Raw genomic sequence first — 17,362 nt, forward strand, 5'->3', positions numbered from 1 at the left:
CTTATATTTTATTCGTTGATGTAAACCTTATTATTAAATCATGTAAATTTTTTATTAATTTTTCTTTTCTTTATATTGTAATTGTGTGATTGTATTATGCTTTGCATATGTGTGCGTGTATAACATGTTAGATGGTCATAAATTTTGTGAACTGCAACCAGGGTACGAATTCTATTAATAATGGTGATATAATGTTGTGGAATTTTCAAGCTTGCTTAAATGTCAGCCTGAAGTTTGCAGGATCCTGCTTGTACAGTATTCTACCATTCTCCATTGAACTGTTTTAAGGAATGGTAAATTATGTGATAAGATATAAAAATGTAGCAGCTTTACTGTAAAAAAAAAATGTAGCTGCTTTCATGACAACATTGAGGCCAAATCAACCAACTTGAAATGTTTTAGCTCTGCTCTGTATCAATCCTCCAAGGCTAACCAATTGACCAAACTGGTAAATAAGTGGGTTAATTCTTACAATCCATCCTTAAATTTTACTCTGTATTTCATTTCTATATTTTAATTTTAATTTATTATTAAAAAATTTATAAACTTTATTTTTATTTTAAAAAATCTCTCTAATCTATAATAACATATTTTCATATTAAAAAAAACCCCTTTTACACTGTAATATGACGTCTATAAATACAATTTTAATATTTTTTAGTGATGGGTAAATCTTTTTTCTTTATATGAAATAGATCATTATAATGATATTGATTTTTTTATAAAGTCTAAATGATTATTGAAATAGTTGGTATTTGTTGAGTGTGAGAGAAAAAGGGGACAAAAAAGTAATTTTATTATTTTTTAACTTAAAAACATTCTATAATAGATTTATAGCAATTTGAAGAAATTTTTATGAAATAAAATTAAAATTTAAAAATTTTTTTAATAATAAATAAAAGTTAAGTGATGAAAGTAAAATACGAGATAAAATTTAAGTACGTAAAAATTACCAAAAAAATGGGTTAACCCTAAAACACAAGAAGAATTGTTGCAAATCAAGGGTAAGTTTATGAAAGGTCAACCCCTCGTTATCATATTACAGCCTTATTATAATATCTCTGGTAGTTACCAGCTTCTTACCATGCATCCACAATGAAAAGGTTATGTAAAGGTAAGCTATGATTACGGGAACAAACGTGATCATTAGACAGAGACCATATGAAAGTGGGCCCAAAACTTTGGAGAGTCCTCCACACAGCTGGACCAGGAATGCCATGTGGGCCCTCACTAGTGTCTATCACCCATGATGAACTTTCCTTATAAGCACTGATCGGCCAAGAAGGATGATCGAGGTCTTACTTTTTTGAAGAGTAGTGACCCTTTTATAGCTCGGTCCCATTGAGCCACATAGTACGGACCTAAGGCTAGGTCATTGTTGGCCTAGCCACAGTGGTTTGGGCTAGTTTCGGGTTAAAATCAGGGATTTAGGTCCTTAGGAGAGGGAGAGTTGGAACCGAACCAGGTAACCCCAGTTTCATCCAGGTCCAAAAGGTTCTTGAGCAGTTCGACTTTCAGTTCTTGTTAATTTCAATTTTGATTCGATTTAATTTTAGGTTGAATAAAAAAATTTTTTAATTATAATTTTATTTATTTCATAGAAAATAAAACTTAATTTTCATTTTTTTTAATAAAAGTGTAAAATTATGAATATTATTACATTGAATTATTTTTCCCTTAAATTAAAATTTGAATTCATTGATGGTTTTCAAAAAATTGATGAGTAATAACTAAAAAAATTATATAGACCAAATTTATTATGTCGATTAAAATATATGATATGTAATATTAAAATATATAAATATCATATAATTTATATGAGTTTTTCATATTATAAATTTTATGAAAATAAAAAAATAAAATGTATGAGTCATTCACAAATTTTATAGAAGTGTTTTTTTCTTTTCTTTTTTTTAAGAGAAAATAAAATTATAGAACCACCCATATTTTTGCATTGAATTTTTTTTCCTCTTTAATTAAAATTTGAACTAATTAAAAGGTTTTTCAAAAATTTAGTAAAAATCAATGAGTAAAGTTTATGTTTAAATCCGATTTATTATTAATGTAATATTGATTAAATAAAATGCATATGTTAATTCAAGTAAACTACATATAAAATATACATTTTTATTTAATAGATACTATAATTTATATAAAATACATTCTTTTCAATAATATATTTTTTTAAAATTATTTTGTAAAAAAGTATGAAATTATTTTTACATTTTATATTCAGATATATAGATTTATTTGGTTTGATTCAAAAGATAATTACGTTAATTGAAATTAGTAAAAAAAAATTAGAATAAAATTTCAATTAAAAATAAATATAAATATATTTTATTTTTAAATATAAAGTTTAACCAATAAACTAAAAATACCAAATATTTTACGTTAAATTATGATTTTATCTTTTGTTAATAAATAAACTTCAAATATTGTATTATAATTTATTATTAACTTTTTAAATTTAATTTCACCTCTTTAATACCTATCATGAAAAATCTTCAAAATTTATTTTATACAAAATTAGAAATCATAAATATAAATGTGAATTGACTTAAATGTTTGACATTTTTCAATTCAATTGGCATTTATGTTGTTACAACTAACTCTCCAATTGATTGTTGCCCTACAATGGGTCACAAACATGTCTCAAATTCTGTTCCTTTCACTTGCTTCTCTCTATCTTTCTTCTTTGCTATGTTTTTATTTTATTGATTTTAATATCTTTAATTGTTGAAATTTTCGTTCATGATGAAAAAGAAAAATGAATTGTTGATTTTGATTCATATATTGAAAATTCAATGGTTGATTGTGGTTTATAATTTGAAAATTCAAATAGGTACTATGATTCATAGCTTTAATTGTTAATTTTACTATTTATTATTGATATGAACTTAGGAGTATTATATTTTAAAAGCTAACTATCGAGGTTAGAGAGTCTAAATCCATATATGCGCTATATTGAAATTTCATACTTTTAATGTGAGATAAAACATTTTTTACAATGAGATTGTAACATTTCACCATACTCCACAGCTCTAACGCCCATGCAAATTGGCTTTGCGCTAGCTTAATCTAGTCCCAAGCGAACATTGAATTCTGACCTCATCGCTATGTACAAATTCTTTTATTTGATCTATTATCCATATATTTCTTTGATTTGTATTTGAGATATTTTTATTTTAACCAATCCAATATGTTGATGTTGAATTATTGTTAATATTGAAATAAATAAAAATTGATAAGGAGTTAGTCAATGATACTCGAATGTTAATAATAGCATTGATTAAATGATTAAATGAAGGAAGGAGTTCCTATATATAGAGAAGACCTCACTGTATGGTAGGTCATAAATTGGGAGAATTTTTACTTACTCTAAATTTTCAGAAACAAGAAAAAAATATAATAAATCACAATGTTAATATTAATTTCTAAAAAAAATCAAATATAAATATTTTTCATTCATTATATATATATATATATATATATATATATATATATATATATATATATATATATATATATATATATAACCTCTTGCTCTTTCTTATATTCACAAAAATTATAACTTTTCTCTTCTTTTATTTTTATTTTTTAATTCTTTTTTTATTTTACATTTATTGATTTTTTTTAATTTTGGTGAGAAATGCAATATAATTATTTTGAATATGGATGATATGTTTTAAATAAAGAAAAATCACAACGAAAAATCTTATATATATCCATTAGTTTACTTATTTGTAAAATTGACATTAAAACTCCGTTTGTTTCACCAAAAATATTTTCCTATAAAACATTTTCTGTATTTTTTTGGTATTTAGGACACTCATGAAAATTGATCAACAGAAAATATTTTGCTGATCAAAGAAAAAATTAAGTCATTTTTAAGGAAAATGACTTCCATTTATAAAAAATGGAAGCCATTTTTTATTTTTTAAATTTTAATAATCATATTAAACACACATATATATGTAAAATAAATACATATTATTAATTTAATATTATAACTAAATAAAAAATAATAATTTTTATAAAAAATATCTTTCATATATAAATTATTTTCCGTAAAATAAATTGAGCCTAATATTATCTATTTGTAACTACAAGCATTGAAATAGCATTTCTTGCAATAAAAATTATAAAGAAACTCAAAACAAATTGGGATAAATTAAATTATTTAATGATTATTAAAAAAACATATTTGATAAAATTGATAATAAAGAGATATGCAATGTTTATTAAAATAAAAACTCATAATAATAATTATAAATTTAAAATTATAACAAAAATTTATTATTTTATGAAATTATTTTTTGTAGTTTTTACTCTATTATTATTATTATATAGAAACTTTTTATGTATTATGTATTATTATTATTATTATTATTATTATTATTATTATTTGTTTTTTCATGATAAATAATTTATTGTTTTATATAATATTTTTTTAAAATTATAAATCAATTATAAAAAAAAAAATTAACCCACAGATTCAATGACCTAACTCCGCCTGTCTTTTTTTAAGAAATATTCTGTGCTCATCGCTCCAAATTTCAAATTAATCTCCCACTTCAAATATTTTTTATGTCTAATCATTCGCCTAACAGTTAATTGTTATGAATTCTCTTAAAAAATAATTTGAAAATCAAATTATGAAATTCTTTTAATCTTAAATAACTTTCATTATATTAGTTGGATAATAAATATATTTTATTGAAATTAAATTTTAAATTAATTTTTAATTTCAAGAAAAAAAATAATTTTAAAATAATTTATGAGTTAAATGCATGGAATATTATTTTTTTTTTTAAACGGAAAGCAGGGAAAGTACAGAGTACATTATTATCACCAAAACTTTGAGCAACTTTATGATTTTCTGGTACAGTTTTTAACCTGTATATCAATTATAACTAAATTAAAATTAATTTCAGTTTATTTTTTTATTACAGTTGTCAATTTTTTATTTTTAATTTTAATTTGATTCGATTTTTAATTTTTAAAATAATTTTATATAATTATTTTTAAAAAATTTATGTTTGAATTAATATTTAAATTTTAAATAAAATTATTAATATATAATAAAATATATTTTTTAATTATTTTTAAATTATTTAATTTTTAATTATAAAATATATATAAAATTTAAATAAAATATATTAGATAATATAATAATATAAATATATTAAATAATATATATTTTAATTATTTAGTAATTATTAATTATATAATTATGAATTAATTTATATAATATAATAATAGATTTATAATAAAAAATTATAAAATAATTTAATATATTTATAATTAAAATTATTAAAAAATATAAAAGATATAATATAATATTAAATTATATTTAATTCTTAATTATATATACACATATAAATATATATAATTATATTAAAAATATATAATATATTTAAAAAAATATAAAATATATATATAAATAAGATTATTATATTTAATAAAAATTAAAATTAAATTAAAATATTAAAATAATTTTAATTTAAATATAATTTTTACTAATTTAATATAATTTTTCAATTCACTTTAATAGCCTACAAATCAGGCAAGGCCCTAATATTTAATATAAAATTTAATGAATGTAATTTATGGGTGGAAGCTGATCAGAGGTTATTTTTGAGCGTCGGGTTGTGCGAGCTAACGCCCAGTCGCCCACGCCTCTGCCTCTCTCTCTCTCTCTCTCAAAAATGATGTAAAATGTTTTAAACGCTCCGCCACAAGACAAAAAAAGAAATGAAAAAGAATATCTCACGTATGGTCCACTGCTATAATCTATATTATATATTCGTCATTGCTTTTTGACATTTTTTAATTGGAAATTATAAAATAGTGACTTGTGATTTTCTTTTATTTTAAGTCAGGACTGGGATTAACATTGTGAGAAAAAGAAGTAATTTCTTTGAATTTTAATTTGTAATTAAAAAAATTTTTAAATTAAAATTCCTCTAATATGTAATAACAGTTTTCTATATTTTTTTTAAATTATAGTGTAATATTTATAAATATAATTTTAATATTTTTTTATTGAATGATAAATTATCTTCCTTTTTAGAAAGTAAATTATTGTGATGGTATTGATATTTTTATAATAAGTCGAGATGATAATTGAAATGATTAATTTTTTTTAAGTGTAAGAGAAAATGAGATAAAAAAAATATTTTTTTATTTTTTTAAATTGGAAACCTAATATAGCATGTTAAAATGACTTTTGTAAAACAAAATTAAAGTTTAGAAATCTTTCGGTGAAAAATTAAAGTTAAAGAAAAGATGTAAAATACACGACAAAATTAAGGGATGAGATATAAAAATTATCCTTAAAAGAATCATGTGTTTTTTTTTTCATTAATAATGTGAAACTTTTTTTTTGTTAATACTGTTAATTTTAATGAAACGATATTAAATATTTAAAATAATTTTTAATTATAACTATTATCACACATTACCCCTCTGTAAGGCATAACATGATCCCATAGTATACTTAATGAATTATCGAATTTCGCCTACCGATAACCCATTAAATACACTATAAGGGATTTTAAAATAATTTTACTTCTTTTGAAGGTGGCGAGCACTTTTGGTAGGAATTAAATACTTTTATTTGAAGTTAAATCACATATCAAAATTTTAATCAATTTAAAGTTTCCGTAAATTTTATAAAAATTTCAGCAGAGTACCGTCTATAATTGAGAAAAATCTGTTCTTCAAAACTTATGAAAATACTCCAAATAATTTCATTTCTCAACTCCAACCGTCAATATATTCTAAATTAATACAATTCAACCAAATTTCAATTCAAAATTCACAACTCAAAATTTTTTTTCAAAATAATTCAATAAACTCATAAACAGTGCATTAAATTAAATTTACCTACACAAGTCTTAATTTATAAAGGAAAATAAAAATTAATATTATTACAAATTTTAATGTACAACTGCTCATCTAACTACTTAAATACATATGAATAAAAGATTATTTACATCAAGTCAAATTTACAAGAGTATAAATAAATACCTGTACAAAAATCTTCAAACTGTGCTCCCCTATTACTGTAGCAGCTCACTCTGCTGCTATATCCTTTTCTCTATATGCGACAGCAAAATAAAGCTATCGCTGATTAAATTTTACTTAGTGGTACACAATAAAATTTAAAAAGCTGAACATAAACCATTTATTGCCAAATCATAATTTAAACATTACACAATCACATTTCACAATTTTCAAATCGCATTTATAACAAATCACAATTTAAATATTTCACAATTTTATTTCACCATTTTCAAAGCTCATTATAATACAAATTTGGTCAAACAATTTAAGAATTACAGTGTTGCCGACCAATAACACAACTTAGGTTATGACACAAAATTTTCAAACATGCCGTGTTGTACACCACGACAAGGCAAACTCACCCCACTAATCGAAATCAATGAGAGAGGTGGCTAGCTAGCTAATGAGTACTCATCCAAACTCACCTCAGACTGGCAAGCCAGAGAGGGAGGAAAATGATCAAATATCAAACTCAACCCCACACAGTGGAGGAGGAACATAGTAATATTGTCATGCCAAGTGTGAATTAAAAATAATTTAAAACTAGAATGTTCAATTATAATTGATACAACAATCAAATAAACTTCATTTCAAATCTCAATTTTTAAAGTAGGCAACACACAAATTTTCAAATAAAATTCCCAAGGCCAAAATCAAATTCAAAATCATATTGTTTAAATATTTCATACAAATCAATAAATAATTTTCATTCTAAATTTCCGTTGTAAAATAGGCAACACAACATTCTCGAAATTTATAATGAACAAAACATATTCACAATCTATAACAAATCAATTTTCAATGTGAAAACTATAATTTAAGAAATTTTGTGCACAATCTCGTAATTAGTCTTTCCTTATTTTACTTCTGTCGATTCCCTTCCTCGGAAGACCCTTTTTCCACTACAGTGCACAATTAAGATGTTTCAATATTTATTCAAACTATGTTTAATCAAAATTTTAGCAATTGAAATTTACATTTAAACTTTACTTATATACTCCCATAAATTAAATTCTTTGTATTCTTAATTATGGTGGTTACTATTCATTTGACCCTTGGGTCAAAATATTGACTTTTTCACACTAAATAGGTATACCAATTCCTATTACACCCGCATACTATATTTTGGGTGCCTAATTTGTTGGTTTAGGTTGTTATATAAAATTTCAAACTCCCTAAGAGACATTTCAAAATTTCAATTTTGGTGCCCTGTTTTGCATTGTTCCATTTGTCTAGTTACTTTGAGAATTTGGCTAAGTGTCTTTTACCAAAGTTGTTCCTTATTGTCTTATCTTTAATTCCCTTTTTGAATCACTCCATTTGGAGTTTTGTACCAAAAGATATGACCATTTGAATAAGGCTGGCCGGATTGGTTTTTAACCTAGAATTCTGAGCTTGTTTAGGTTCTGGGAATTTTGGACAATTAATTTTGGGTGGCAAAATGACTTGGTTATAGGCAGAATTTTGGTTGGTGTTTTTCATGAAAGTTTTAGTGCTATATCATACCTTTCCAATGCCATAAAAATCAGGTCATTTGGACCTGTCTAGCCCAAGTTATGGCCAAATGAACAAACACTATTTATTTGGTCATTTTGGTACAGTGGCAGTGCATATTACCCGGATTTGACCTAATTGTTCACTATCTACACGTCATTTTCTGGGCATGGTATCGACATGTAAATTGTGCCTTCATGTGTCTAATTTCATTTCCAATTGGCCTCACACCAATTGGGTTGGTAAAATTTCAGTTTTGGTCCCTGAAAGGGACTTAGGTCAATCTGCCAGATTGGGACCCCTAACCAATCCGAATTGTATTGAGTTTCTACCAATTCAAACACATCACAATTGGTCCCATTTAACCATTTCTAATCTCAATTAAGGTTATTTGCATCAATTGACTATTTTCTATAATTTTTCTCCCAAACCCTAAGTGCTAAGAACCCTAATTATGTAATTCATACAACTAATGGGATTAAAGTGCATAATCTTAATCAACATATCTAATCCAACTTCCCTTTCATTTCAATTTCATCAAACTCAAGCAATTTTAACTCCCATAAATGCTGGCCAAAAATCCCACTTAGTCCCCCATGATGATTTTCTTTGCATTTTCACTTTAATTCTAAGTTAAATTAACTAGAAACATAGGAATTCAACTAAAAATTTCAAGTTTCATCACTAACCTTTCTTTGATTTTCACTTCTTCACTTTTTTTCTCTTTTCTTCCTTTCTTTTCTTCTTCAATCTCCTTCTCAAGTTTAAATAACAAGGTTTATCACAATTTAGTGGGAAATTTATGGGAGATGCTAGGGTTTATGAAGCTTTAAATCAAGCTTCAATGGAGGAAACATGAGAGAGATGAGAGAGGGATGAGGGATGGCTAGCTTGGGGAAAATAAAGAAGATGACATTTTTTTTTTATTTTATGTATTTATTTTACATTTTGACTTAGTCAAAAAATTTAATTAATTAAATTTCCTTTATTGCATCATGCATGATGTCATTACGGTGAGGTAATAATTCATTTTCTTTTCTTTTTCTTTTTTCTTTAATTTTTCCATTCTTCTTTAATTTAATTCTATATTCTGAAATTTTCATTTCTCTGATTTTATTGGACAGTTAGGTCAAGAGTCACCTCTAGGGGTGAATTGACCAATTTGCCCTCGCCGGTTTGATCCGATTTACAAATAATCCAGTATTTCTTTCGGAATCCTGACCTAATTATTTGACCTACTTATCAACTCTTTTCTATGATTTTCTCTTTTTCGCTAGGTTCGCAATAGTCCTTAGGACCGCAGCGTCACATTTTCTGATTCAAAATTAGGATTAGGACTGACATCGCAGTCATTTCCCGGTAAGGTCACCCATTGCTGTAACCATCGGCTCATTTAATCTTTTATGCTTTGTTTTTCTTATTTATACTTTACTATCTGGTACTCACTATTTATTTCTATTCAGGGCTTTTCTAGATGTCTTAAACATAGTTCTAATCTTTTTAATTGTCCGGACCGACACCGATCACCGAAACAGCGTAATTTACCAGGTTATGCAAATAGGGTTGTTACAACTATGAATTTGCTTAAAAAAAAGTTAAAAGATCTATTTTAGTCTTTAAAGTACGGTTCAATAGTTATATAAGTTCTTAAAGTGTTTCGAGGTCCAAACAAACTCTTTAGTTTTTTTAAAAAAGATTAAATAAGTTCTTCAAATTTTAAAAATAGACCAAATAAATCCTTTTAATATTTTTGAGATAAATAAACCCTTTGAATTTAAAATAAAAAAAAATTAAATTATGATTTACCTCTAATATAAATCTAGCCAAGACTGTACATGAAAATCTTATAGTGCATGACGTCCTCATTAACAATCTTTCGCATCTGATTTATAAAATCCCAGTAAATATCTGCTGCATCTTAAAGTAAATTAATAAATTATTCTTTGTTGAATGATTTAATAAGCTTCTCTATGAGTTCACCATCTTTATTATAGTTTTTAAAGAGAAATTTCTTGAACCATTTAATAAAAAACAACTTATTGATCTACTTCAAAATGCAGCAAATATCCATTGGTATTTTATAAATCAGATATGTAGAATTGCTAATAAGAACCTCATACACTAGAAGATTTTTATGTATGGCCTTGGCTGAATTTATATTAGAGGTAAATTATATTCAGTCTTTTTTATCTATTTTTAAAAGTTAAATGTTTTATTTGTCCTTAAGGGCTTATTTGATATATTTTAAAAATTTAAAAGACTTATTTAATATTTTTTAAAAGTTAAAGGACTTAATTAGACCTTAAAATATTTAAAAAAATTTATGTGACTAATTGACATAACTTAAAGGGCATAAATAAACTTTTTACCTAAAATAAAATTAAAAATAAAAAAATAAAAGAAACGCAGGTCAAATTTGCAAGTCAGTTCACATCACCTTTAAATTAACGTTGATCTATAAGCTATTGATGTCAGTGAGCTTGTCCGGAGGTGGAGAGGCTCTACGTGGCGAGTCCTAGGACTTTTGATGGGTAAGATTTGTGGGTCCGATTTAGGTCACCCTTAAACTGATGCCAATTTGAAAGCTACTGAAGCCGGCGAGCTCATCCAAAGGTAGGGAAGTTATGTGTGGCGAGTCCTAAGGCTTCTAACGATTGGTGGTGGTGGTTCTTTGTGGGTTTGGTTCTTAGTCAAGTGCTCTCTCTCTCTCATATTTCCCCATTGATTCACTGTTTCTCATATTTCCCCATTGATTCACTGTTGTTATCACCGATCTTGCGTTGCCAGTGGTCTTTTGTTGTTGAATAGAAGTCTAAGAAATTTTCATGATGCTGATAAGTGAAGAGCTATTGAAGGGAAGAAAGAAAAAATGGATAAAGAGGAAATGGGTTAGCGTGAGGGGGTGGTTCACTGATTTCTCTCTCTTTTTATTTTATTTTTAAGTGGAACTCATTATAATAATTAAAAAAATATTTTAATTGTTTATGAATATTACGTTAATAAAATTTGATGGTATTAATGAAAAAAAATCTCATTTTGCTAATGATATAAAATCACAAGTATTTGTTTATTCAAGGCCAAACGTATAAGAAGCCCCTAAAGTATGCCCCTAAAGTATACATAAAAATACAATTAAATCTTCAAAGAAAGTTTGTGTACAATTGGACCTCCAAGTTTTAAAATACAAATGGACCTTTCAAGTTTTTAAATAGTCCTAATAAGTCCAAATTTAACAGACATTATTTTCCATTAGTCTCTATTATGTGGGGCCCACTAATTAAAAAATAAATCTCCAAATTTAAAGAGAAATCACTAAACCATTCAACCCATCACTATCTCCTCTATCACAAGCACCCTGTGTGATTTTCCAGATGACCTCCCCTTATAATGTCTTTTCGGGGTCTCCCCCACCTCCATCCCTTCTCTCTCCCTTGTCTACTACCACCGGTCCTACGTCCTTTGTCCCCCTTCTTTCCTTTCCTTTCACTATCTTCAGGGCTCTTTTGACAAAAAAAGTGTAATAAAAAATATAAAATATAAAAAAAAATAGATTTAAAATTAATTATAAAAAAGAAATGAATTATCTTTGAGTTAGGCGAGGTGACGCTAACTATAATTATTTAAAATAGCGTTTGAAAGGAGAGCTGAATGCTATTTTGAATAGCGTCCAGCTCTCCTTACAATAATAAAAAATTAATTAAAAAAGTTTAAAGGTTAGACTCTACTTATAGTAGCTTCTAACCTTTTTTTTTAATTTTTAATAATTTTATTTTATATTTTAAATAAAATATAAATATTATTTTAATAAATAAAATTATAATATTTAATATTATATATTATAATATTTTTATTATAAATATTATTTTTTAATTTAAAATTAAATTAAAATTTAATAAAATAAAAAATTAAAATTAAAATTAAAAAATAAATAATTAAAAAAATTTAAGAAAAGTTGGACGCGACGAATATAAAATAAAATTATTAAAAATTAAAAAAAAAGATTAGAAGCTACTATAAGTAGCGTCCAACCTTTAAACTTTTTTAATTAATTTTTTATTATTGTAAAGAGAGCTGGACGCTATTTTGAATAGCGTCCAGCTCTCCTTTCAAATTTTTGACGCGGACGCTATTTTGAATAGCGTCCGGACCTTAAAAATGCTATTATAGTTAGCGTTCCGCACTCACCTCGTCTAGCTCAGCATAATTCACCCATTTTTGGTAATTAGTTTCAAACTCACCCTTTTCCTGTATTTTGTATTTTTTATTATACCTTTTTTGTCAAAAGCCCCTACCTTTATAACCTTCTCAACCCTACTATCGCTTCCAAATATGGTCTCTTTGCTACTTCTCTTTGCTTTCAAGATGATCGAATCACTATCCATGGACTCTGGTAGGTTGTTTTGTGTCTTCCCTTTCAAATTACTTCACTGGATAATATTTACCATTCCTAATTGGCTGCACTTGAACCTAGAATCTAGGTTATTGGGCAGAATGGATTGTTGTATTATGATACTTAGAGCGACTGTTTCTCTCAAGTCTTCCATGATTTCCTAGGAAGAAATTCACCAATGCCGTAATCTTTGGCAAAATCTACATTGCCGAAGGTGGAACACGTGTGCAGTGAGGAATATTTCATTCTCTTATAGATTTCCATTGTATACTACATGTACATGATGTTTTTGTTGTTTGATGTCTAAGCATTTTGATGGTGAATATTTGATCTGTATTTCATAAAATTATTGAAGGACCAAGTATTACCTTTATCCATCTTTAATTCCTAACCCTTAGGGTTTCAGATTACTGGAGGATTGGACCAAGGGAGGGATGTTGAAGCAATTTTGGATGTTGGTGGCGCATGTTTTGTCATACCTTAACCCTCCGTAAGACATAACATGCTCCCGTAGTATACTTAATGAATTATCATACTTTGCCTACCGGTAACCCATTAAATATACTACAAGGGATTTTAAAATAATTTCTGATCATTTTTATAGTGGTGGGAACATTGAATATTTATTAAAAAAAAACCTTTAATTGAAATTTTGGTCATGAATCAAATCCTCAATTAAAATCTGATGTTACGAAAATTTTTCAAAATTTCGGCACAGTGCCGACTATATTTTGAGAAAACAGTTCTTCAAAACCTGAAAAGAAAAATACTTCCAATATGTTTTATTAACCACAACTCCAATAAACTCAATTTCATCTCCCAAATCAATACAAGCAACTCAATTTAATTTTTAAGTCAAACTCATCATAGAGGAAAAAATTCATTCATTACCAAACTCAGAAAGAATTTTGAATATTACATTCATTAGGGTAATAAAATTAATATTACAAAACTATACAGGTAAATAAAAATCTCAAATTTACATTACAATAATTTGCATTTTAATTACATACTCAAAATAATATTACAAAAGTTCTTGTGCAACTGCTCAAATAAATTACATATATATAATTACATGCATACATCAAAATCTAACGTACAAGGGTATACCTAAGATATACCCAGAGCTAATCTCAATGAGTCTTCAAGGAATCTTACTCAGCTGCTCTATAGTCCTTTCACCTGCGACAGCATAAAAAGCTATCGCTGAGTGGTGAACTCAGTGGTGCACAACTATAATTTAAAGTATATATAAAAAATATATATGTGGTGACAATTCAGAAAAAAAATTGGAAATGTTGATTTCTTCAAAAATCATAAAATCAAGTCAATATCTTCAATGGTACAAATCAAATAATTAAGTGACCTTAGTCAATAATTAAAATTTTTCCAATCGTAATTGGTCATTTGAAATAATTCCATCAACTATGAAAATAGTTATTACAAAACAAATAGTCTCTTTCAAATCAATTTTACTCAAATAACAGTTTAAAATCACCATTTCTCACTTTTTAAAATCATTCTTTATCTCACTAACTATGCCGGACTAATTCGTAAGGGTCATCTTCAAAGCGATTCTAACTCCCTATGGTCGGGGAGGTCGAATCGTGATTCTAACTCCTTATGGTCGGGAAGATCGAATCATCGTGCACATTACAACACCACAACAATGTAACTTTCAAAAGGGCCATGAGAAACTTAGATCTAACCTCTAATAAGAGGAGAATCTAAGTATATGCATATACCATGGTAATCAAAACAAAGCTAACTCTAGTGTCTTCTCAACAAATGAGAGACAGGTAATAACCTAGTCAAGCATATATAGTGAGATATAAAACACATCATGAATCTCTTTGTCCTTTTTGTGAGCATAAATCACAATACAATTCAATTCAAAGTCAATTCCAATATCCAATAATTTTTTTATGCCCATCACAATTCAAAACATATTTAATATATTTCCCATGTTAAATATAAACCATTTTTCAAATCAAATTATCCATGTAAATCATGTAAACGTATTTCAATCAAAATTTTTCCGAAGCCAGTTTCATTCAACTCATATCAAAATAAAATCATAATTAATTTTAGTTTCCAAAACTAAACTCATTCATACCATAACACATTTTAATAATCATTGAAATAAATTCAATAATTGGTAAACATAATACATAAAGAAACTAAAATCATTTAATCAAATAAAATATGCAAAACATGAACAATTTAAAACTAGTTGTGCACAAACCTCTTTTATTGACTCAATTTACTCAAATTTTCATTTCTGCTTCGAAGATACATTTCCAACTGAAACACATAAATTTAAAATACTTCAGTATCCACTTCTAATAATTAAATTCCAATAATTACTTTGCAGACTTATCATACTCATAACGGTTTATAAATTCAGGTTCTTTGCATTTTTATGTATAGTGGCACTATTCATGACACTATTCAAGTCAAAATATTGACTTTTTCTTTCTAAATAGGTTTATTAACTCTAATTGCACCCACATACCACATTTTGGGTGTCAAATTTATTGGCATTGATTACCAATTAAATTTCCAAACTACCTAAGTAAAATACCAAAATTTCAATTTTGGGTCATAAGATTCTACTATTCCATTGGTCTGTCTACAGTAGAATTTTGGCTAACTTTCCTTCATCAAAGTTATTCCTTAACGTGTCTTCTTTAGTTTCCTTTTTAAATCACTCCATTTGGAGTTTTGTAACTCAAGTTATAGCCATTTTTCTAAGGCTGGCCGGATTGGTCCAAACCCAGATTTTGGATACCAAATTTGATTCTGGCAGTTTTGAGCAACAAACTTTGGTTGACAATTTGACTTGGTTATGCACAGAATTTGGGTTTATATTCTTCATGAAAGTTGTAGTACTATGTCATAACTTTCTAATGGTTCAAAAATCAGGTCATGTGGATCTGCCTAGACCAAGTTATGGCTCAATTGGTCATTTCCGTATAGTGGCAGTTTGCCTTACCCGGATTTAACATAATTTTACACCACTTTGTGTTCAGTTTTAGGGCAAGGTTTCTACACCAAAATTGTTGCATTATGGCTTAATTTTCATCTTCAATTAGCCTCACACCAATTGGAGCAACCAATTTCTAGTTATACCTATTTGAATGGGTAAGGGTCAAGCTGTCCAGAACTGAACATCACACATTCACAATCCTATTTTAATTTTAACCATTCAAACACATTCTAAATTACACCAATTAACCATTTTAAACTTCATTTAGGTCAAAGTACATCAGTTTACTAAATTCTCAAAATTTTCCCCCAAAACCCTAAGGGTTAAGAACCCTAATTCACTAATTGTTATATCTCATACAATCAAAGTATATAAATCTCATTTACACATTCCATCAAGCTTGCTAACACTTTTAGTTTCATCAAATTCCATCAAATCCTAAGTATACTCAAGGTGACCGAAATTTATGGATTTCATATATGCATGAATTTTTCAATTTCTCATGTAAATTCCTACTAATTCAACTTCATCTCCATGCATAATACTCAATTTGAATGGAATGGAGGACTTACCTCAATTTGTGAATTTCCAAAGCTTCAATCTCTCAATTTCCTATTCTTTTTCATGCTCAAATCTCCAAATCAAGACTCAAGGATAAGTTTTTCTTAAGAGAGATGTAAAATTGATGGAAATTTTTAGGGTTGTAAAAGCTTGAAATAAGCTTTCATGGTGGAAGAAGAAAAATGAGAGAGATAGGTGAGAGAAGTGGGGCAGCTTGGTTGGGTGAAGAAGAAGACAATGTTTTTCAATTTTTAATTTATGTTTATCTCTTTTAACTTATCTCAAAATAACTTAATTAATTTAATTAAATTAAAATCACTTATTGTGTCATGCTTATGTCACTTGATGATGCCATTAATCTCTTTTAAATTTTCTTTTCTTTTCTTTTCTTTTCCTTTCTTTTTCCTTACTTCTTCATTTTAATTATATATTTTACAATTTTAATTTCTCACATTTTATTAGACAGTTAGGTCATGAGTCACCTTTAAGGGTGAATTGACTAATTTGCCCCTCGTCGGTCTAATCCAATTTACCAATAATACTGTATTTCTTCCAGAACTCTGATCTATTTATTTGATCTGGTTCTCTACCTTTTTCTATGATTCTCACATTTCCCCTAGCTTCGCAATTTTTCCTAGGACTGTGGTGTCACAATGTCTCGTACGAAATTAGGATTTTGACTAATCTAGCAGTCACTTCCCGGTAGGGGTGGCCATGGTCCGGTTTTGAACTGGAACCGAACTGGAACCGGTTCGATCAAAATCGGACCAAAATCGGTCAAAATCGAAACCGATTAAAACCGGACAGAAACCGTCTTTCTACGGTTTAGTTCAGGTTCATATTTTTTAAAAACCGTG

Source organism: Hevea brasiliensis, chromosome 2, assembly GCF_030052815.1.
Source record: "Hevea brasiliensis isolate MT/VB/25A 57/8 chromosome 2, ASM3005281v1, whole genome shotgun sequence".
In the NCBI taxonomy this organism is placed as follows: domain Eukaryota; kingdom Viridiplantae; phylum Streptophyta; class Magnoliopsida; order Malpighiales; family Euphorbiaceae; genus Hevea; species Hevea brasiliensis.